Here is a 23,534-nt window from a genome sequence, read left to right as displayed (position 1 = left end):
GCAGATCAGTCCATAAGAAGCTGCTGCTGAAGAGCCACCAAGGTGAAGCTACAGGAAGATACCATGGGTGTCCCTTCCACCTGCCCTCCAGCCTCCTAGCGGTGCCTCTTACCAGCCAATCCCAGCCGGAAGCCACCTGACACAGGGCCTGGGCTGTGTAGCCTGGGGGGTGCAGCCCCCATGTGTGCAGAGGGCAGGCCCAGGCCCCATGTGGTCCTTGCAGGTATCACAGTCACTGTCCTCAACTCTGAGGAGGTGGTTACCATAACCAGCTTTGGTGTGGCGCCTTTAGCCTCTATCAGGAGAATGAAATGCATTATTATTATTATTACTGACAATGTGGTGTCACGATTGCTATATGCAACATGGTCTGTACCTGCTTTTGAAGACTCTGAGCAGAAATTGTTCTGCTCTTCTCAAACCAAAAACATTTGTACTTCCCTTCAGTAATGAGGAGGACTGGGGTTCCAGGGGCCCTGGATGGTGAGACTGCCTGAGCTTCTCCCAACCACAGCTAGACTGGCCCAGCCTCAGGCCTCCAGGTGCTGGTCCCACTTTTCCAACTTTTTTCTAATTTTAACATTGGATATTTTGTAGTTTTTTTATTACTGTAAGATAGATGACTTAATAGGTTTACAGAACAAGTAGAAAAGAAATGCAGACATGATCTACACAACATATACGTGTGTTCCTCTAAGTGGTGAACGTGCATAATAAATAAAGAATCCACAAACCCAAGGCATTAGCTTTGGTATCATATCAAATGGGGTTTACAGCCTTACAAACTTTACATTTGTCAGACATGTTGCAAGTATTTCTTCTGAGTTTACTGTTTTTTTTTTTTTTTTTTGGAGACAGAGTCTCATTCTGTCACCCTCAGGAGAGTGCCATGGCATCACAGCTCACAGCAACCTCAAACTCTTGGGCTCAAGCAATTCTCTTGCCTCAGCCTCCCAAGTAGCTGGGACTACAGGTGCCCACCTCAACACCCAGCTATTTTTAGAGACGGGGTCTCGCTTTTTGCTCAGGCTGGTCTCGAACCTGTGAGCTCAGGCAATCCACCCACCTTGGTCTCCCAGAGGGCTAGGATTACAGGCATGAGCTACTGTACCCAGCCTGTGTTTATTTACTTTTTAATATTATAAATATTTATGCTGTGCTCTGTTGACCTACACAATATAGACTTTGAAAGTTCCTGTCGTCAAACCTACCAGTCCTTCGTGGTTTCCTGCGTTGACTGCATGCTTAGAGCATCTTTCTCACTCTTAAGATCTGATAAATTAATTTACATTTCCTCTGATTGTTTTATTGGTTTCCTTCAATAAAACATTGACTACTTTCTAACAGTTAAAAAATTATATGTAAGATGCTATTCGAAATTATAGTTCTAAATAGCAACTAATTAATACAGTAACGCATTTAATTTTCACAACTACCCTAACATAGTAGCTACTATTAACATCCCCACCGTGCAGATGAGAAACCGAGGCTTACAGAGGCGCGGTAATGTGACTAACATCGCACACCTGGTGTGAGGCAGAGCCGGCATTTCCATTCAGGCTCTACGTAGATTCTCAGCGCTCAGACACATGCCAGGCCGTCTCTGGAATGGATTTTGATGTTAAGTGTGAGGGGAAGATGTAAAGTTTTGTTTTTCTTTCCTGAATAGTCAGCTCACAACCCTAGCAACATTACTGAGCCATCTTTATTTCCCACAATGAGTGACGCCAACTTTATCACATATATTCCAATTTTCCTTGACATCACATATGCACCAGACAACAGAGATGAGTCATTGCACACTTACAGATGCAATAACTAAGACAACTGAGAGGTGATATATCAAAATCCCCCCTGGAGACTTCTGCCCCCACGACATCTGGCCAGCAGACCATGAATCAGCCTCTCCAGTGGCCCTGCACAAACAGCAGGAGCCTCAAGACACAAATGAACACTCAGAACAACAATGAAAATTAGAATTCCAGCCGAACTACTGCTTTCTCATTAGGATTCACCCTAATCACAAGATTTAGGAAGCCAAAATGAGATTCACAACTGCAGCTGGTGTTCACACACTCTTTGCCACTTGTAAAGGAAGGAAGATATCTGGCCTAAAAAATGTAACAAACAAACCAAAGGAAGCTTATCGCAAGAATAAAGATATAGGAATAAATAAAAGAATAAAGCGGAGAGTTACCAACATCATCTTCCCATTCCCATAGGGCAATGGGTAAGTTTTTTATTTTATTTCTTCTGCTTTCCAAATGTATCATTGTTATTACCTGAATAAAAATCATTATTAAAACATTTCGCAAGGACAGAATGGTATAAGTCGACACAGATCCTGAGTTTCCTGTTGCATCCTTCATCTGTGAAAAAATTTACTTTCGGGCAGTGCCTGGGGCTCAAAGGAGTAGGGCGTTGGCCCCATATACCAGAGGTAGTGGGTTCAAACCCAGGCCTAGCCAAAAAAAAAAAAAAGAAAAAAAAATTTACTTTCAACACTGGGCACTGAGGATACCATACCAAAAAAAAAATTTTTTTTAGTATTATGTATAAAAGTTTGATTTCTTTTTTTTTTTTTTTTTGAGACAGAGTCTCACTCTGTCACCCTGGGTTGATTTCTGTAGGATTATCATAGCTCCACAGCAACCTCAACTCTTGGGCTCAGGTGATCCTCTTGCCTCAGCCTCCCAAGTAGCTGGTACGACAGGCACCAGCCATGACGACCAGCTAATTTTTCTATTTTTAGTAGAAATAGAAAGTAATCCACCCACCTCGGCCTCCTAAAGTGCTACAATCATAGGCATGAGCTTATAATAGTTCGATTTTTAACATGGAGAATACAGTCATCGGTATCTGTGTAATTAAACATTAATTTTTAAGATGTTTATGAACATACAAAATGGACAGTGAGCATTGCATGTCAAAGCTGGGACTCTAAGGGAAGTCTTCCTCCACCTTGAAGATCCACACCTCACGTAAACTGCCAGGGACTAGAGCTAAACAGAGAAGTGGCCGCCCTGCCTGTGACCTCCTAACCTGGTAGGGCTGCAGTGTCAAAGGAGTCCCCTGTAGCCTCCTATACCTACTGTTGTAGTTTTTAATTCACCTTCTCTAAATCTCTTAAAAAGAACCTTCTAAATGGGCACTTTGTAAGTCTGTGTAGGTGGCCATTAGGCTAGAGTTCCTACAGGTGGCGCTCTGCAAGGTCACAAGCTCTCAAGGACACGACTGATAACTAAAACACCTTTACAACATGCCTTTGTAGTGATCTTCCAATGCTGGAAAAACCTAAAACCTTCCAAAGGAGTTATAGCATTGTGGAAAGGTCTGATAAAAAAAAAAAAAAAGAAAGAAAGAAATGAACAAACAAAACAGCCTCCTAACAGTGAGCCCCACCAGTCACGCTTGTAATTTCTCTTCATTCGTTCCCTGTAGTTCATTTCCCCAGGGTGGAACTAATCCCTTCTCCACACAGCAGCCCTACAACTGTTTGGTTTTATATCTTCAGATATTAAATTATGGCAATTTTCCTTATAATGTGCTGCTGTTCTGTCTTCATTATTTTTTCTTGTTTTCATACTTAGCCACCTGAGAATACCTAGAATGAACCATCTGGGGCCTTCCAGGAAATCATCTGAAGTGTGAGTTAGATACCCAGATTCTTTTTGGTTTTACTTTTAAAGAAAAAGCCTAAAAATGAGACAGAATACTTGAGTCTTTATTGTGTCTAACACAAGGACGATGGTGTTAGGCCTATGGTTATGACCCTGAACTTAATCAGCATCTGTACCCTGCCTCACAACAGCAGAACAGTGTGACCCTGGGCAAATCACTTAACCTTCCTGGAATAGTTTCCTCATCTTTAGAATGAAAATGATAATGTTTACCTGAGAAACTAAATGAAATAATATATCTAAGGCTCGTGATAAACTTTTAATAACTGGTAGCAATTATTATTATTTCTTAAAGAAAATCTGCATGGGGTTCTGGCCAAATACCTTCTTCTATTCTAGTCCACAAACAAATCAACTTTACCAATGTAGAAGAAACAGAAACAGATTTTTATGTAGCAGGTATAGGCAAAAGGCATCCTGCATTATTATAAAAAAAAAAAAAGCGAAGAAGAAAAAGCTAAACAAATGACTCCAAAAACTAATTTTTTTTATTGTCTGGATTTATTGAGGGCATAAAGAATTAGGTTACACTGATTGCATTAGGTAAAGTCTGTTTTACAATTGTGTCCCACCCCAGAGGTGTGCCGTACATCATGACCCCTCATCCCCTTCCTTCTCCCCTCCCCCTACTTCCTTATTTCCCTGCCCCCCCACCACGTATTAGCTCATCTACTGCCTTCATATCAGAATTGAGTACATTGGATTCTTGCTTCTCCTTTCTTGTGATGCTTTACTAAGAAGAATGTGTTCCACCCCAATCCAGGTTAATACAAAAGATGTAAAGTCTCCATCTTTTTAATGGCTCAATAGCATTCCATGGTGTACATATACCACAGCTTGTTAATCCATTCCTGGGTTGGTGGGCATTTAGGTTGTTTCCACATTTTGGCGATTGTAAATTGAGCTGCGATAAACAGTCTAGTGCAAACGTCCTTATGATAAAACAATTTTGGGGGGGTAGTTGCCTGGTAATGAGGTTGCAGGATGAAATGGGAGGTATAATTTGAGTTCTTTGAAGATTCTTCATATTTCCTTCCAAAAAGGCTATATTAGTTTATAGTCCCACCAGCAGTGGAAAAGTGTTCCCTCTCTCCACATCCACGCCAGCATCTGCAGTGTTGAGATTTTGTGATGTGGGCCATTCTCACTTGGGTTAGGTGATATCTCAAGTTGGTTTTGATTTGTACTTCTCTGATGATCAGTTTGTTTTTCATGTTTGTTAGCTATTCGTCTGTCTTCTTTAAAAATACGGAACAGTCCACAAATTTGCGTGTCATCCTTGTGCAGGGGCCATGCTAATCTTCTCTGCATCATCCCAATTTTAGCATATGTGCTGCCAAAGCGAGCACCAAAAACTAATTTTTAAAAAATCAAAAGGATAAAAGGAACAAGTCACATGTGGACAAATGTACGCCCGTGGCATGCCAGGTTTCAAACGGCACACTGGGGAAGTAAATCCCAGCCCTGTCCTGTCAGTCACAAGTTCTCACAGCAGTTCTTCCCTTCTCCACATGCAGAGGCTAAGAAATGGAATCCCCTGGAAAGAATAATCCCCCACTATAAACCAGAACATTTGCATTCTGGTTTATACGCTTTATTTTCTTGCGAAAGTCAGCTGCAAAGAATCCTGGGACACTGACCAAGCTTCCTGAAGGCAGGAAGAACATCACCTCTTTGGTTTTCTTCTGAAAACCAGCACTTGACACAGTGCTTCATATATCACAGAATTCAAGGGACAATTTTGAACAAATAAGAGGGTGGTAGAGGGAGAAAAAGGCAGGGAAAAGAAGAAGGAAATAAAAGGAGGAGGAAGAAAAAACGGCGGGAAGGAGGGAGGAAATGAATGAATGAATGAGTTAAGACAATGCCTGTGAAGCCTCCTGGAGCCAGCTCTATATCCCTCTTTTGGCAAATACAAACAGCTTAACATTGGAGACAACACAGTAAATAACTCTGCCACCTATGCAGGCTCTGCTGTAAGTGACAACAGACACAACTACACTGTATTTAGAAATAAATGAGATCAGACGCTGACACTGCCACAGGGAATCAAGGAGGCCATGCACCCTCACAGGTGGTGCCCTTCAAGTAACCCTCAGCTCTTTCAGGAGAAAACTCACATCCACCATTGCAAGGTCAGAAAGACATCAAGAATAACCAAGTGTGTACTTAATCCTGAAAGCTGGTTCCACGACCTGCTACGCTGCACTCAACACATAAGCCAGAAGAATCACAGACAAAGAGCAAGTGCTGAAACCTACTGCAGATACAAGGGATGAGCAAGTTAGGTTTCCAAATGTGGCAAATAAAAATTCATGCAATAGGGCGGTGTCTGTGGCTCCAAGGAGTAGGGCGCCGGCCCCATATGCCGGAGGTGGTGGGTTCCTAGCCCCAGCCAAAAACCGCCAAAAAAAACCATGCAATATTTTATACATAATATACTAAAACCAATTTCCAAAGAGTTTGTTTATGTAAATTATATTTTAATATGTACCATATTAGATTTTAACTGAGAAGTTTTTAAAGACATTACATCATTTAAAATACATTTCATGTCAATGTAAATAACACCTGAGGACATTCCTTATGGTTTTTTTTATGTTTTCACCAATCTCTTTACTGTTTACTGTCTGGCTTAGAAGAAGATAGCTGAACTCCAGTATCTGTTTCTGCATTTAACCTGCTGGGGTATTACAGGTCACGTAGCCTCTGGAAAACTCTTCCGCGCCTTCTAAAAGAATGAAAGTAATAAAAGCAAATAGCATCTTAGTGATGTTACAAAAATAATGCTGGCCTCACAAAGCCTCTATAAGGGGCTCCCGCAGAAGTCCCTAGACCAAGTTTTGATAATTATGACTCTAAGCCAACTAGGTACGAATAGAAAGTCTATGAAAACACCTAATAGGGGTTTCCACCCTGCTGAGCTGGTGTCTACCAATGGTTTCTAGCTCTCCTACAGTGCACAGTGACTTTGACAGTGGAGACACAGAAACACCCATTCTTGGCCCCAGTCCAGGGCTGTCTCCAGTGGTCACACTTCCCTGGAACACTGGTCCAACAAAAATATGGCAACACTCTGCACCACAGGTGGACTTTGCTTTCCCTTCTAGCACCATTATTCAGAGAACAGGATTCATAAGTTTCAAAGTAGGTGTAAGTGACAACTCAACCAAGTTGCTTCATAATGTAATATACTCAATAGGCTGTCTTTTCTTGAGTGTTTACAATTATTAACTTAAGTTCAGTGATCAGTTTGTACGTACTGAAATCATAAGAAATAACCTAACGTCCTAAGATTTAAGAGATGTTTCATTCAGAACTTTTTACAAAAGAGGCAATAATTGCATCATGTCAATAGCTGCACTCTCAGAATCATCCCTTATAGGAGAAAAGAATAATCAAAGCTAATAATGGGAAGACATCCTTTATATCTATAGCCAAATCTAGAGTAATGATGTTAGTCCTTACACCTGAATTTAATTCTGAGCGAGATTCTCTCTCACTAAACATTCTGCCTGTATTATGCCTAGGTAAAGAGAAGCACAAAAGATAAACACACACACGGTACATCAGACAATGCTCTCCGGCCCATGACTTACAAAGAAACACGTAAAAGCAATGTGGCCTAAAAAATTGAATGATTCTCCGAAATCCCCAATTGAATTCTGATGCTTATGTACACTTACCGATTCTCTTTAGAGCACTACTATAATTCTATGTACATAAAATACCTCCCTAGACTTTGTTCCAATTCTGCAAAAAAAAAAATTAAAGACCTTTCTACTTAATTTTTATGTCTTTCTTTTCCTAGTACTGGAGGCCAGAGCAAAGATGGCGTACATACGTAGCATTCAGTTCTCCATCCCTGAAGTTCCCCAGTGAGATGCTACAAGACCAAAAAGCCTCTGAATTCCAAAGTGTGTGAAACTCTGGATTCCTTATCTCCTTCTTAGAGGTTTGCAATGCACAGTGGCAAAACAAAGGCCCTGGGAAAACAGAAATTTGATTATGCTGTCTTGAACCTCACTCCTTTTTTGTATAACATCTATCTACATCACCAAACCCCAGAGACTCACTCACTCAATTGTACATTATCCTCTGATATCAAACTTGGGGTCACCAAAGTCCTGCGTATTAGATGAGATACCCGGAAGGGCCAAATCTATAGGTGGGGTTATTTTCCCTCAGCCAGCATCCCAGAGGCCGGGACTGTTCACCATACACGTAGGTCCTATTACCTGAGTATGAGAAATTACAAGGAGGAGGAGGATCGGGAGGTGGCTCTGAAAACCTGGCATCGTTACACATGTTCTCGAAGCAGAGTCCCACACCGGCGTTCCCCTACTACAAACTCGACTTATGCCCAAGGCAGCAAACCTTGTAGGTATAAGTCTATCTCAAAATAAAATTAGGGTCTTCCTTTAATCAAAGTCACATCTTATGTTAAAAGATATGTTTGTAGTTATAAAATTATACATTTTTGAACACTCTGGCAAAATTTGAAGCTTGGAATTGGCTAATCATATGTTTAAAACTGTATCAATCTAACAAGAAAAACAGTTCACTTTCCACTCATTTCATCCATTTCACAAATATTTACTGAGACTCCAGGCTGTGCCAGGCCCACTCAGGACACTGAACAGCAACAGAAGAAACAGGCTGCTGCCTTACTAGATTGTTCAGCTATGTTGGGACAACAGACAGTGATTCTAAATAATAAGTAAAATATTAGCCTATTAAATGGCAAAATGTGCCAGGGAGGAATGTGAAACAGGAAAGGCGGTAGGAGGGTTGGGGAACTACAATCTTAGAAAGGCTGGCAAGCTGATTATACAAGTAATTGATACAGGGCTCCCCCACTCGGTTCTGGACAGGGGACCCCCACATACACTCACTAGGCCTGACTGAGCTCAAAAATCACACCCATCTCTAGGCACAGACAGGCCCCCCTCTCCAGGCCACACCCTCTGGGCTCTAGCAAGGTGATGAACAAAGCAGCCTGAACAAAGCAGTTCCTTCTGGAGCAGGAGCACACGCAATTCTTTGCCTAAGGCAAAAACTTTGAGGCTCTCATTTCTGTGCTTAATTTTAAGATTATTTTCTGCCCGCAGGCCTCTTGCCAATTGTAGCATACTTTCCCAAAACCCCTGATCTGCCCGATTGGAAAAGCAGCATTTAAACCCCCTAAACTTCAGGGGGCTTCCCACTGGAATGCCCCACCACCACCACCACCACCCACTGCTAGAGGTTCTGTTCCTCCTCTTTTGCTTGGTATCAATCTTTCCCTGTCAATAAACTCTGTCCACATGGTGTGTGGTTTCATTCTTCCCATCCCGAGACCAAAGACTCAGCATAGAGAGAGATTCCAGCAACATAAAGGCCTAAGGTTGATAACCCCTGGGGACGGGCACTGCAGGAAGATGACACTGTGAGTGTAAAAGCCCAGAGAACTCACGGGGATATCAGTGTGGGTGGAAGGGAAGGAGTTACAAAAGACCACGGACACAGGGGACGGGTCACGTAAGACTTTGTGGGCCTTGTGCAATCACTCTAGCTTTCTTTCTGAGAAGAAAAGTTGTTGGGAGTGTTTGCAGCAGGAGAGACTGCCAGCTTTCAAAGAAACAACCTGATCACTGATTGAAGAAGAGATTATGGTACAACGAGGGAGGGGCAGGGGCAGCTAGGATGCTCTGCAGCAACTCGGCCAGGATATCCTGGTAGTGGGTATTGCTGGGGTGATGACAAAGTATAGAATTCAATATCTTTTCTTTCAGCCAGGAAGATTAGCTGACTGAATGAAGACTAGGGGAGAGAAAGCAGTGCAGAGTGACTGGCTTTTTGGACTGAGAAAGTTGAGAGATAGTGAAAAAGACTCTGGAAAGAAAAGGTTTACAGAAGCGGGGGTGGGGAGGGTAGGGTATTTTTTTGCACACATGAAGTTTGAGATGCTATTGCACACCCAAGGAGAAATGTCTAGTAGGCAGTTTCAGATACAGATCCGGAGTTCAGGAGAGAATTCACCTCTGTGAGTTGACCACCCAAAGGACTGTAATACGATGGTCAACATACAGAGGGGGTCAACATGAGAACTAGGCCTACTGTATCTACTGTGGTGCATGCCTGGTCTATGAAAATTAGGTCAACTTACCAAGGTGGTCAATGTAAGGAGGTGGTCAACAATGAAGGTTCTACTGTATATACGTGGGGTGATCTAGCTGTACATTAATGACATCTAAAAACATAAGTCTGGGCTGGCTCATACCTGTAATCTCAACACATTGGGAGGTCGAGGCAAGAGAATTGCATGAGGTCAGGAGTTGAAGACAAGCCTGGGAAACATTTACCTTTACAAGATATATCTTTTAAAAATGTAAGAAAAATTAGCAGGGCACAGCGTCACAAACCTGTAGTCCTAGCAACTTAGGAGGCTAAAGCAGGAGGATCACTTGTGCCCAGAAATTTGAGGCTTCAGTGAACTAGGAGGATGCCACTGCATGCCAGCCTGGGTAAGAGAGTGAAACTCTGTCTCAGAAAAAATAATTTTTTTAAAGACTCTGGATGATGTCTACACCAAGTGAATAATACAGATAAAAAAAGAAAAGAAGTCCAAGAACTGAACCATGGTGAACTCTAACACGAAGAGGCCGAGGAGATAAGGTAGAACCAGCCAAAGTGGGAGTGAGACTGGTTTTCTGGAAGCCAAATGAAGAAGATATTCCAAGGATGAGTGAATGACAAACTGCCACATAGTTCTAAGAAAGGGAGTAAGGTACAAACTGAGAGCTGACCGCTGAATTAAACAACGTGGATGTCACTAATGACAGTTGAAGTGGCATGGTCTGATAGAAAGCCTGACTGGGGTGGGTTCCAGACAGAAGAGTAAAAATAAAAAATATATAGTCAACAGTTATCAAAGAGGGGTCAGGGCAAGCCCAGGGGATACCCAAGACCTTTCTGTGGATACACATGGAAACTAATCTTTTTTTTTTTAATTTCAGATTCATATGAGGGTAAAAACAATTAGGTGATAATGTCTGCATTTGTTAGGCAAAGTCCCTGTTGTGGTTGTGCCCCTCACCTAGGAGGTGTCCCATACACATTGTGCTCATTAGGTGGGACACACCAATCCCCCTCCTTCCGCTCCTTGTCCCCATCCCTTTTTCTCCCTCCCCCCAACTTGAATTAAATTGGATTTTTCTCTTGTGTGGGCATGTATTAGTGTGTCTACTGGCTTCATATTGGTGTTCAATACCTGGACACAGCTTGGAAACCACTCTTCTTCCCTCGTGTGTACATGGTATAATTTTCCAGGGGCTCTATGAAGACATCTTACACTGACAGCTAATGAAACGTGTGCTTGTGTTTTCTCATGTTTTACATTTTTCTTTAATTTCTAATGTGGAAAATACCATGAATACAACCCAAATAAACCAAAATTCTTTACAAGCACCAATTCTTTTTAAGAATATAAAGAAATCCCAAGACTAAACGGTTTGAGAACTGCTGAGCAGATAGACAGACATTCACGCATACACTGAGAGGGTGAATGAATGAGTTGTCTGAGATTTTCATCCGTGTATCCTGGTTATTAATCTCCTGCCAGATGAGTAGTTTGCACATGTTTTCTCCCATTCTGTGGCTTGTTTCTTGGCTTTAGCGACTGGTTCCTTGGTTGTGCAGAAGCTCTTTACCTTGATGTGGTCCCATCTGTCCACGTTTGCTTTGGCTGCCTGTGCTTTTGAAGTCACGCTCAAGAAATCTTTGCCCAGACGCATGTCCTAAAATATTTCCTCACGTTTTCTTTTAGTATTTTCACCGTTTCAGGTCTTAGATTCAAATCTTTAATCCATTTTGAAATCAAGAGATGGGGATCTCTTGGGGGTCACGCTCCATGCATAATGCTTCCCACGCTGCAGCTTCTCCCACTTCCACTGTCTGAGGTTCTGTGTCCTTCACATGAATTTTTAAACTACTACTAACCATGAGCTTGCCCCAGAAGGTGGAATGGTGCAAAGCCTTAGCCCCACAGGACACACAGGGACACATCTAGTCAAAAGCTAACTGTTCAGTGCGTTCTGGGACTGTCCGAAGGATTCTACCTGAAGCAACAGTATTCATTCGGGGCTGAATGTTAAAATGCATAGGACTACCTCATACTCAAACACAAGTCCATAGATTCAAACTCTCTTTATCTTTATTATATTTTTTTCTAAGGGGAAAATTTGGCTTAGAATGGTTCACCATACATAACAGTAGATAATATGTTGACAATAGCAGGGCTTATTACTGATGGGAATAGGGATTACTTCGATAATCTGTCAAGATTAAAAGAATCACAACCATCCAGTTTATTCATTCTCAAGGATTATGTTCATCAGAGCTCCCTTTCATTAAAAATACCTGAAGAGCCCAAGATTATATTTCTGTACGACAACAGCTCTGATGGCCATTCCAGAAAAAGAGTTCCAAAATTTCTTTGAATGGCAGGTCTATTTTTAGACCTCTAAGTGTTCTCCAAACATTTTTCCAAAAGGAATGTATTAATTTGCATTCCCACCAGCAGTGCAGAAGTGTTCCCTTTTCTCTACATCCACGCCAACATCTCTGGTCTTGGGATTTTGTGATATGGGTTAATCTTACTGGAGTTAGATGATATCTCGAATTAGTTTTGATTTGCATTTCCCTGATGATCAAAGATGATGAGCATTTTTTCATATGTCTGTAGGCTGTGCACCTGTCTTCTTCAGAGACGTTTTTCTTCAAGTTCCCTGCCCAGCCTGCGATGGGATCACTTGTTTTTCTCTTGCTTATACGTTTGAGTTCTCTGTGGATTCTGGTTATTAATCCTTTGTAAGAGACATAACCTGCAAATATCTTCTCCCATTCTGAGGGCTCAAGAATGGAAGAAAAAGTATCCAATGTACTCAGCCCTACTATGAAACTAATTTTTGGCTTTCATATGAAAGCTATAACCCAGTTATAACCTAAGAATATGGGGAATGGGGAGAGGGAGGGGAGGGAAGGGGGAGGATGGGCAGAGGGAGGGTGATAGGTGGGATTACACCTGTGGTACATATTACAAGGGTAGATGTGAAACTTAGTAAATGTAGAATATAATTGTCTTAATACAATAACTAAGAAAACGCCAGGAAGGCTATATTAACCAGTGTGATGAAAATGTGTCAAACTGTTTATAAAACCAATGTATGGTGCTCCATGATCACAGCTATGATTTAATATTAATAAAAATTTTTAAAAAGGAAAAAAAAATTTCTTTGAAGGGTGACCTAGGCGCTGTCATCTGTGCACAGCTTCCTGAGGGGAGTACCTCAAAGGTGACTGCAGTGACATTCCACAATGGGGTATGCAGCACTTTTTCTAGGATGAGTTCACAAACTTTACTTTCCAACCCTGGATATCAGTGGAGTAAAAAGACTTTGGAGATCAGCTGACCTGGGCTTGACCCTTTCCCAGATGGGTGACTTTGGCAAGTTACTTAACATATCTGAGACTTAATCTCCTATGTAAAATTGGGATTTAATAAGTTTGTGAGGGTCAAATAAAGCAAGATCTCCAAAGAGCCTACTATAAGACATCGCAAACAGTAAATATTAAATAAATGGTGGATTTTATTTATTTACTAATTTTTTAGCATGTCAGAAATTGAGCACAAGCTATATACCTTTTTAAAAAAACATGAAATAATGGTATCAGGACACAATCATAATAAGCAAGGGAGACTAAAGCATTTATTGGGGCGATACTCACATGTAGATATTTACAGTGAAGCTATTTGCATGCACCTTGATGATGAACGCCTCCTCAGAGGACAGATGTTCCATCAGGTATTAACTCATTCATTGAGTGCTACTACGTGCCAGGTGATGTGGTCCACCGTGAGAACACTAAAGACAGCAAGGCAGACTGTTTTCCCCTGGGCAGCTCTCAGACCAACAGGGAAACCAACGGAGCAAAAGTGCAGTTCAGAGGGATGAGCCTACGAGGGAGGCAGAGGGAGAAGCCCACAGGGCTTACCACCCCCCAAGTCCTGTGGTCTGCTCTTAATGCAGAAAAAACTCTTGAAAGTCATTCCTCTAGACTCTGCCCCCACTGTCACCACTGTGACATCCCCCAGCTCACTGAATCCCACTCTGTAATGACAAGGTTAGAGAAAGACGGGACTCTCATTGTGCTTAGGGAGTTTTGGATTTGATTCCCATCTGCCTAAATCCATGACAAAGACTTGGTTACAACTACTTTCTTTGTTTCTTTTTTTTTTGAGACAGAGTCTCACTATGTCACCCTCGGTAGGGTGCCATAGCATCACAGCTCACAGCAACCTCAAATGCTTGGGTTTAAGTGATTCTCTTGCCTCAGCCTCCCAAGTAGCTGGACTTACAGGCGCCCGCCACAACACCCGGCTGTTTTATTGTTGTTGTTGCAGTTGTCCTTGTTCAGCTAGCCCAGGCCGGGTTCGAACCGCCAGCCTCGGTGCATGTGGCCAGCAACATAACCACTGCGCTACAGGTGCCGAGCCAACTAGTTTATTTCTATATGTGAATATCTTTCTAAAAAAAAATTAATATCATTAAAAGCCCTTTTTTCTTATATTTGATGTGTTTCAATCCATTTTAGTCAATGTTCATTTGACACTATTATCATGGCATCTGAGGCTACTGAAAGCACCTTGGAATTGGCATCTGGGTCCTTTAGAAGTGACCCTAAGTGGTTTTTTAAAATGATGTTCCAGACACATCTTGCACATTTCCTATGCACACAAGGAATCAGCTTTTTCTCCCAAGAGCTCTGGAATTAGGACATTTTCATAGGAAATGGGGCACTATGACAGGGCTGGCATTACGTCTAGGCCTGAAGACCCCGTCCCTGCTGTCAGGTACGTCATTTGCTGCCACCGAGCATCATCCTTTTCCAACATGCCATCTATGAGGGAATGTGCCCTGAAGGCAGGTACGGTCTGCCAAAAATTAAAAACCCCCACAGGGATTCGCTGTTCCTTCTTCATGGGTTATTCTTGGCACTGAGATTTGAAAGGTCAGTTTTTGATGAAAAAACTAGGAAATCAACATTCCCAGGCAGCAGGATTCCTGAAAATTTCCCCTCTGCACTCACCAGGGCACATGGCCTGATTCCACCGCTGCCTCTGCAGAAACGCGAGCAAGACGGAGCCACGTCCATGGGACTTCTACCTAAATAAAATGGCCGGGCTTGAATCCAATGTGCCAGGGCATATGTGTATTTTGACCAAATAGCCACCATGTCTACATTTTTGCCATGAACTTCAAGTTTTAGACCAAAATTTCCTGTCTTTTCTGAGTAAAAATTACAAAACACTCATCTCTAAATTCTCCATGATAACCAAGGAAGATGGCAATCTCTACCTTTGGGAAACAGTAAACTGCACGTTCCAACACTCAGACCTCTAGGTCCATGACTCCGATCATCATGATAATTCATACAATTATTTACTGGGTACCAGGTAGGGGAGAAGTATCTCATTTCTCCTCCCAGCAACACTATGGGGTAGATACCACTGGGTTTTTTTTGTTGTTGTTGTTGTTGTTGTTTCCATTTTATGGTGAGAATTCTGACAATTTGCGAAGCAGTGCCAGACGCAGGTCTGTCTGACTCCAAGGTGCATGCACTACCATGACTCCTTGAGAAAGAAGCAAATAAGCACCCTGTTCCAGCTGGCAGGATAGAGGGCAGGCGAGAGGAGAGACGCAGAAACCTGTCAACCATGGCCGGGCACTCCCACGTGTTCTTGTGGAGTAAGGACGTAGTCCGAGAGTGACAGCCCAGTGCTAAGATCATCCCTGTACCACATACTTGGTTTAAGAAAAATACATTCTCTTTACACATAAGGATCTTTGGAGAAACAACAGCGCAAAAGGTCTTTATACTAGGTTCTGCTGTTACTTTACACATCGCAGAGCCAAATTTAGCCTAAGCTTTTAATACATGGATCCATTAAATAACCTCGCGGTCTGCTGTGCCAGTGGAATTTTCCTGTCTACTCTAAGAGGCTATTTAAATGCAGCAAAGGGCTATTTTTGAAACATCTTTGGCATCATTTAAGTATGGTATATGGTAGAACTTCTCAACTTTAATAATGCTTCAGCACTGATTACTTAATTCTCCTGATGGGAACAGTCAATATAAATATATGAATGGCTCTGGGTAGGATACACAGAGGTTTTTCCTTATGTAATCTTTAAACCAGGGGACAGTGAACTTGCAGCCATCCTGAGAGATATTTTTTCTTCATCTCTTTGCACTGAGATAACATTCTCAGATTTCTTCCGAATTTAACTTTCATCTTTTTTGCCAGTTTAAATAATCTCATCCTACAAATACATGGTGTCCCCAAAGTCACCATACCTAGGCAAAGTGACAAGTTGTAGCTACATGTACATTTATTTACAAAACATCTATTACAAAACTTTACAAGATTTTACTAAATATTCTCTGCATGTTGGCCACCACTTTCTACATACACATGAAGTCTTCTCTCCCACTCAGGCAAACACATTCCAAGAGATCTGTTGTTGTGCAATTTCCTATGTATGGAGACTTTTGGAACACACCATCATACAATGAACAACACCAAAAGATGCGCCATGAAGTCCAGACATGGTACCAAAAAATGCCTGTAGTTACACATATTGCCAACAAGAAGGCAACCATCTCAGTATTTGCTTAAATATGGACACTTTTTATTGTGGAAAATTTACAACATACACATAAGTACAGAGAATAGTACAACAAACCCCCTATAGATATATACCACCCAGATTCAACCCTTATCAAGCATTTGGCCATTCTTGTGCCCTGTGTCTATCCTATTCCGATCAGAATTTTTTCAAAGGGTGTTCTCGAGAGTGAAACAAACCTTCCATCAGAATTCCAGGGTCTGAAATGTTGTCTGTTCTAACAACAGGATGGGAAGCAGCAGTAATTCCTTCAGACTGCCATCTCATGGTACCAATCTCGGACTATCTCAAGAGCATCTGCTCAGTTTCGATGCTCCTCTAGATAGTAACTCACGCTTGAAAAAAATCAAGATGTAGAAGTGTCAATTGCTCGTGAGTCATCTCTAAGCAACACGACTGATCTTTTCTCTTACATCCACACTCTTGTGGAAAGACAAAGTCTGAGATGGAAAGAGCAGTCTAGAACTAACTCAGGGTCTGAGATGAAAGCAGTTGCCTCTGACCAGAAGCACAGAGGTGCACACTATTTACAATCTGCCTTGCCAAGGAGTTGAGGTCATAGGGCCAAATTCTGCTTCTCATGTGACATCATTCTCGTCATTCTTATTTACTGATGACCTACACTATTCTGCACCTGTGCTTAGCATTATACATCTTTTCTCTAATCTCCAACAAGATAGATCTTCTTATCTTCAATTTGTAGATGAAGAAATGGAGGCTTAAAGAGATTTGATGACATGTTCAGCAGAGTCTAGTTTAGAAAACAAGTCCTCCCCACTTGAAAGTCTGTGTTCGTCTTCTTTATTATAGACTTGAGTCCCAAGTAGTATCAACCAACATATTAGGAATGATATAAGTACACACAGATAGACACACATAAAATCCACACCTATGCTGAAGATCGAGGGCGCTAATGAACAGAATGAATAGTACCTGTGCAAAACCTCATGAAAATCTGAGACCACATGGTTTCTTACTAATCTGATTAATGTTTTTTGACTCCAAAGCAGGATAAACAAGGCAAGGAGCCGAAGCCATGCCAGTTCACATGCTCCACAAGCCTACTGTATTTCAAAACACCTTCAATATTAGAAAAACACTCAGTGCCGAGGCTTCCTGGCAGGTGGGGCAGAAGGTTGGGCCGTTATGACTCTTTAGTGCCAACAAAGACCCATCTTGACCTCAGACGTGCTTCAGAGGAGGTGCCTCCCAGGGAAACAGGAAGCTTAAACTCCCTGAATATTTAAGTCCAGCTCATAGAAGGCTCTCTGATACCCAAATCGCATTATGTACTGAAATCAACTAAAAGGAGAGTTGGAGAAATTTTGACAGGTAACTAATAAAAGCTCGCCAAAGAGAAAGCACCACATTACAACCTGAGACATTCACTGGGGTCTCGGCAATGCACATCCAAGTATTCTTACCCTAATTCTTTGAAGACAATATCTAATTAGCAAATGTCTTAAATAATGAAAGACACGGTTAAATAGTATGAAAGGTGACGCAGTGATGAAACTACTTCAGTGTACTAAAGCATCACACCACTTACCTGCCAATGTCTTTGGCCCATTCCAAAAGAAAGCTGTCATAATTACTGTGACTGCCAACTGTGCTCGTTCTCCATACCACAAATTATAATATTTACTCTGGCATTAAGTTACTTTATAGTCTTGAGTAATTAGCCAAACTTCTCAGCTTAAAAATTCTCTACTTCAGGGCAACTGGTGGGAGGAGAGAGGGCAATTGGTGGGATCTTGCCTAATGTGCACAACGCAAGGGTACACTTCAAAATAACTAAGAGTAAATTATAAATGTCTTACCACAAAAAATAAGTTATGGCTCTGTTAATCACTTTAATTTAAGCATTCCACGTTGTATAATCAAATCATCACATTATACCTCATAAATGCATACAGTTATGATTTTAATTGAAAATTAAATTTAAAAAAGAAAAAAATTCTGGACTTCAAACAGTGCATCAAATTCAATTAAATAAGTTATGAGTTTTTATCAGGAAACCCCCTAGCCCAGACAACCAGGGAGAAAAAAAAATACTTTCACAAAACCTGTTAGAATTGACTTCAATTCTAAAGTTACTATTTCTTTCCCTCCAAATCATCATTATAAAGATCTCTAATGACACTAACTTTAATATGTATTTTCCTGAGATCATGACCACAATGGTTAAAATTTAATTGAAGATTTCATGAGCATCTGGAGTTCAAATGCCTTCCTCCACACCCTTTCCTGTTGCCCAACAGATATCCAATCAAATAAGAATAACAGCTTAATAATAAATTACAAGAATAATAAGGAAGCCAGCAAGAAGTAGGTATGTCCATTTTTTAGAATAGAAAGTGCCATATTTCTATTAATCAAATTCTAAATTTCCATTAAACCAATTGATATCACAGTTTGACTATCAAACATCAAAGTAAACGCTCAGGTAATCTGAGATTCAGACCAAGCAAGTGTGAAAAAAGACTCAAAACAATCAATGTCCCTTTCTGGCTTAAAGGAGGACAGTCACCACACACCTCTTGATTGGGTGTGTCTCCGGGTCCAGACTGTATCTAACTCTCACACCCTCACCTACCCCACTCTGAGTCCCACCTCGTCCAGTACTCCATCTCTCATTCCTACTTTTGCCCTAATCCTCATCTCAGGGTTTATGGCCCCGTAAAGCTTACACACAGGATAAGGACGACTGTCTTACACAATACTTGGCCATTTTTTTTTTCAAAAGCAGAATGAGTAGCGACTTGGTTTCTAGACTATGTCAACCTACCGCAGCATCACAACTGTGACAGCCCATTGTGTGCACTCTCTAAGCCATAAATGATAATGTTTACTCTAACATTAAGTCCTCTATAGTCTTGAGTAATAAGCTAAACTTCGCAGTGTCAAAATTCTGAATTTTGAATACTAATTATATTGAAGTTTGGTTGCATCTGAACAAAAATGGTCATGTCGAATGTCATGTATTCTTGCCAATACTGGAGTTATTTCATCACGACAATTTTGTAGAATATTGTTTCTGCCCAACCTTGATAAAACAGAATTATCCCTCCAACAATTCAGACTTTGCGTTTGATATTTACACAGTATTTCAAGTTACACAGCTCTCAATTACTAAGAGAATGAGAAAGTTCAGGTTGGAGTAGACATGCTAACCAGATACATCCTCAATCATTGTCAAGTTTTGTACGGCCAGAGAGGGCATCTGTGAACACACAGTAACAAATGTTTGGACCTTGTCATAGGCAAGATTTTAGAGATCAACTCAAATTTGTGTTTAGAGATCAAAACAATTCAGTGGGGGGCATCATGATCACACAATGAGTAAAAAATAACAAACTGTCCTGTTCTTGTTGCTTGAGATGAAATTAATTCCCAGGGACAGTATCAGACAGGGATTCAAAGGATGTCTTCTTTCAAACAACATTCACAGGGTGTTAAAAAGTGCCCTGGAAAGCCAAGTTAGGTAACTCAAAAGGTGGTTCTTTTGAGAAAAATGGTACCAAGGTCAAAGATAGATGTGAAAGTCTAAAAAAAATTGTTTCATAAAATGAAAAAGAAGCTATATCTGAAGATAAGCTATAACTTAATGTTATAAAACATTTTAAATATGTTAAGAATTAATACATTAATATTAAAAGTTGGTACCAAATGTTTCAAGTACAGTCTTAAAAGTTCATGTATACCCAAGCGGTGAATAATTTGAGAGTAAATCTTCTCCCAGTGGCCTCATAGTTGGGAGAACTAAATGCTAAATGTCATTATCATCATTTGGGAGAGGGTAAAACATACCACACAGCTACTTACTGATGGAGAGGGAATCAGTATTCCAGGTGATCTGCATCCAAAGCCCACTATGGTCTTTCTACTACACCATATGCCTCTTGTAAAATGAAGACCCCTTATTTAGCTTAGGGCTAAGTCTAGGGCTTTCTGAATGTGGGGCTCAGTGGTCAGGTTTCCTCTGACTCCCACCCCAACCTCTCCAGTTCCCTAAACTAAGATAATTTCCAAGTAAAAGTTATCCCAATCCATCCTCTCAACCAAGACACAATAATTGACAAACCCTAGAAGTCCAATGCCTTTCTTTCCATAAACCCTGCTTCCTAAGTTAGAAAGAGTTCCCAAAGTGGGTGGATTTGGCCAAGTTCCCCCAAACCTCATTCTTCCTCCACCACTAACAACAATAAGGTCATAACCAAACTGCTGACAAGCCTATAGGTACACTCAGCGGGCCACTGTCACCTCCACCCTCCATCTACCACCCTAACACTGGTGCAGAGGGACTTACTACATCCCTTTATATCCTCTAAAGTCAGTCTCTCCATCAGAATCTCTCTGAGCTCTCTCACCATAGATATGATCTTTCCCTCCTCATGACCGCCATGGCCCAGTCTCAGCTACGTTTAAGTGGAAAGAGAGACGACCTCCAAATCTAACGACCTTGATCAAAATTACCTCATTATGCAATCCTCCCTGATCTTGAGCCAGTTCCTTAGGCTCTCTGCATCTTAGTTTACTAATCAATAAAGTGGAAATAGCAATGCCTACATCACCACGGATTAAGTAAGACCACGTGCTTTGCTAAGCCCAGGACAGCATCTGGCATCTGCTAATGGTAAGGTTGGGCTGGTAAGGCTGGGCTCTTTCATTGCACTGACACACCTTCCTCTATAGCTTCTTCTGACCTTGTGTTATCTCTTCACGTAAATTACAGGTTATTGGAATGCACACATCGCTTTAGCATTTCTCTTTGTAACTTACAAAGCACCTGGCACACAGTAGGGCCATGACACATACATTGGCTACCAGATACAAACGAAAGGCTTTCCAGAAGAAAGAAACCGTAAGGTATTTTAACAAGAGGTCAAATAGTTACTTATTTTTATATCTACAAAAGGATCTATTTCACTCTAATGAAACAAACTATTCTTTCAGTGTAGGAATATTTCCATTAATTTGCTTTGATATTCTTCAAAATAATAAAATGAAATAAAATAAAAGCTCAAAGAAGCCCCAGTGTACCCTGCCAAATGTGGATTCTAAGGGAGCGAAGCCTGCTGAGTTAACCAAGGTAACAAGTGGTGTTCCAGGGTGGCTCTTAACATTCAAATCAAATAAAAATATTAAAGGACCTGTAATTTTCCCTTTTTTGCTCTCAGTTCTATCACAGGAGCTAACTGCCTCTACAAAAATAGCAAGTGTTAATTTGCGACATTACTTCATAGCTTCAGTTTGGAAAGAAAAATGCCACATTCAGTCCTGCCCGGTAACCTGCTTTGATTAACCTGCATTCCATCAACAAACACGTAAGGGGAACCTACTGAAAGGCCGCATGCTGCTCTGGGCTCTGATATGGGAGCGAACGCACAGTCAAAAAACCCCAGAGCTTGCATTCAACTGGGGAGATATATAAGAAGACCAAGAAACAAAACATGTAGTGTGTGAGATGAAGCTCGGCTTGAGATGTGAGAAGGAAGCCACACCTGAGAGAAACGGAGGCGGGGGAGCTGGCACACGGTGGCAGACAAGCTCAAAGAGGGGAGGAGGGGCATGGGGACAAGTGGTTACCCCAGGGCATGGAGAGCTACTGGGGGGTGGGGAAGGAGCCTGGCGAGCTCTGGCGTCAGGACGCTGGTGGTCGTGTGGAACAGGGCTGGCAGAAGTCACGGGAAGAAGCAGGGCTGGGAGACTGGCTCCCTCAACAGGTGAGAGGGGAAGGCGGCCTGGATCAGAGTGGTGAGGAGCAGCTGGATTCAGGTACCTTCTGAAAGTAGAGCTGCCATGATTTATTGATGAACTGGATATGCGGCAGAAGGAGATGAGTCTAGAGTGACACGGCTTCTGCCAGGTCTGTATACAAGATACGTGAATGATTCCAGGGAATCCCAATTCTTTCCAAGCACCTGTACGGATGCCCACAACACACCTGCCTGAAACCACCGTGTTCTCTGAACCCTGTACATGAGCTCTCTGGGGGACAGCAACCTACCTCACTGCGTGTCTACCGTGCATCAGACCTTGCGCCAAGTGCTTTGAATTCACATGCTCTTTCCCAAAGCCTTGCGAGGGAGTGGTTATTATACTTTTTTATTGTTAAAAGGCCTGAGAGTCAGCAGAGGGAGGTTGGTGACCTGCCTATAGCTAGATCCGGGGGAGAGAGGGCACATATGAACGGGGTGGCATTTATTCCATTCCAACAATTTCTGCCAAGAGAAAAAGTCAAGCCAGTATCACTAAATTTTCATACTTCTCTAGAGGAATCTGAAATTCAGATTATTACATGGATTCTCCTGATACATATTTAAACGCATAGGTTGAGGGGAAAAAACTAACAATATATGTGTCAAAAAAAAAAATCTTGCCCAAAGCCCATCCCAGCAAGAAGATAGAGACAGCCTCACTCATCATCCTAAATTATTTCTCTATCTGGTATAAGTAATATTTTTTTTCAAATGATGATCTTAGGTGATACAAAGGCAATCAAGGAACCTAAGAAACCTTTAAAAAATCAAAACACATGTATTTCCAGGCAGGGATAAGAATCAAAAGAAGAGTAAAAACTTTAAGACGAATGGCTGTACCACCACAGTAGTCTGTGTCACATACTGAATACACCAAAGGGAAAGAACAGAAACAGCCTATGCCCTGCAGGAGAGCAACCTGCCACGGGAGACAGGGGCAGAAAGCCTACTCACAGCCAGTCCCTAAGCTCCATGACCACAGAGGAACGTACACACCTTTCACACCCCGGATCTGCTCCCCCGGACCCCCTCCTACCTGCCCTCCCTTGCTTTCCCCCACAACTCCCCCAGAATGGTGATCATGGGCACATGGTCAGGGGCTGATGCACAGGTGGGGAAGACAAAGGTCAGGCTAAAATGCTCCGGATGCAAAGGTTGTATCTGGAGTCTGGGCTGGAGGACTCTGCTCCCAGACTCTGCCCACCTCCCTCCAGCCCACGGCCAGCACCCCTGGGCAGATGGCCTCCCCATCGGTCCTTTGCCCAACTATGCTGAGTCCTACTCACCCCTCCAGCACCTTCTCCATGCCACAGCCCATATGGCTCTTCCAACATGCACATCTGATCCAACACATGCCTCTT

General features: G+C 41.9%; 1 protein-coding gene and 1 non-coding gene across 3 annotated transcripts in view; both read right to left on the bottom strand.

Annotated features, from left to right (window-relative positions):
- AMPH (amphiphysin) overlaps positions 1–23,534 on the bottom strand; it is a 299,359-nt gene that overhangs the window by 238,772 nt on the left and 37,053 nt on the right. The gene's annotated exons all lie outside the window — the stretch shown is intronic.
- LOC128560512 (U6 spliceosomal RNA) lies at positions 4,923–5,029 on the bottom strand. The gene has a single exon (XR_008373010.1). It is a non-coding gene; the product is annotated as a U6 spliceosomal RNA (small nuclear RNA).

The sequence above is a fragment of the Nycticebus coucang genome, chromosome 11 (assembly GCF_027406575.1).
Source record: "Nycticebus coucang isolate mNycCou1 chromosome 11, mNycCou1.pri, whole genome shotgun sequence".
NCBI classification, from domain to species: Eukaryota; Metazoa; Chordata; class Mammalia; order Primates; family Lorisidae; genus Nycticebus; species Nycticebus coucang.
This window is presented reverse-complemented; position numbering and strand designations above follow the sequence as displayed.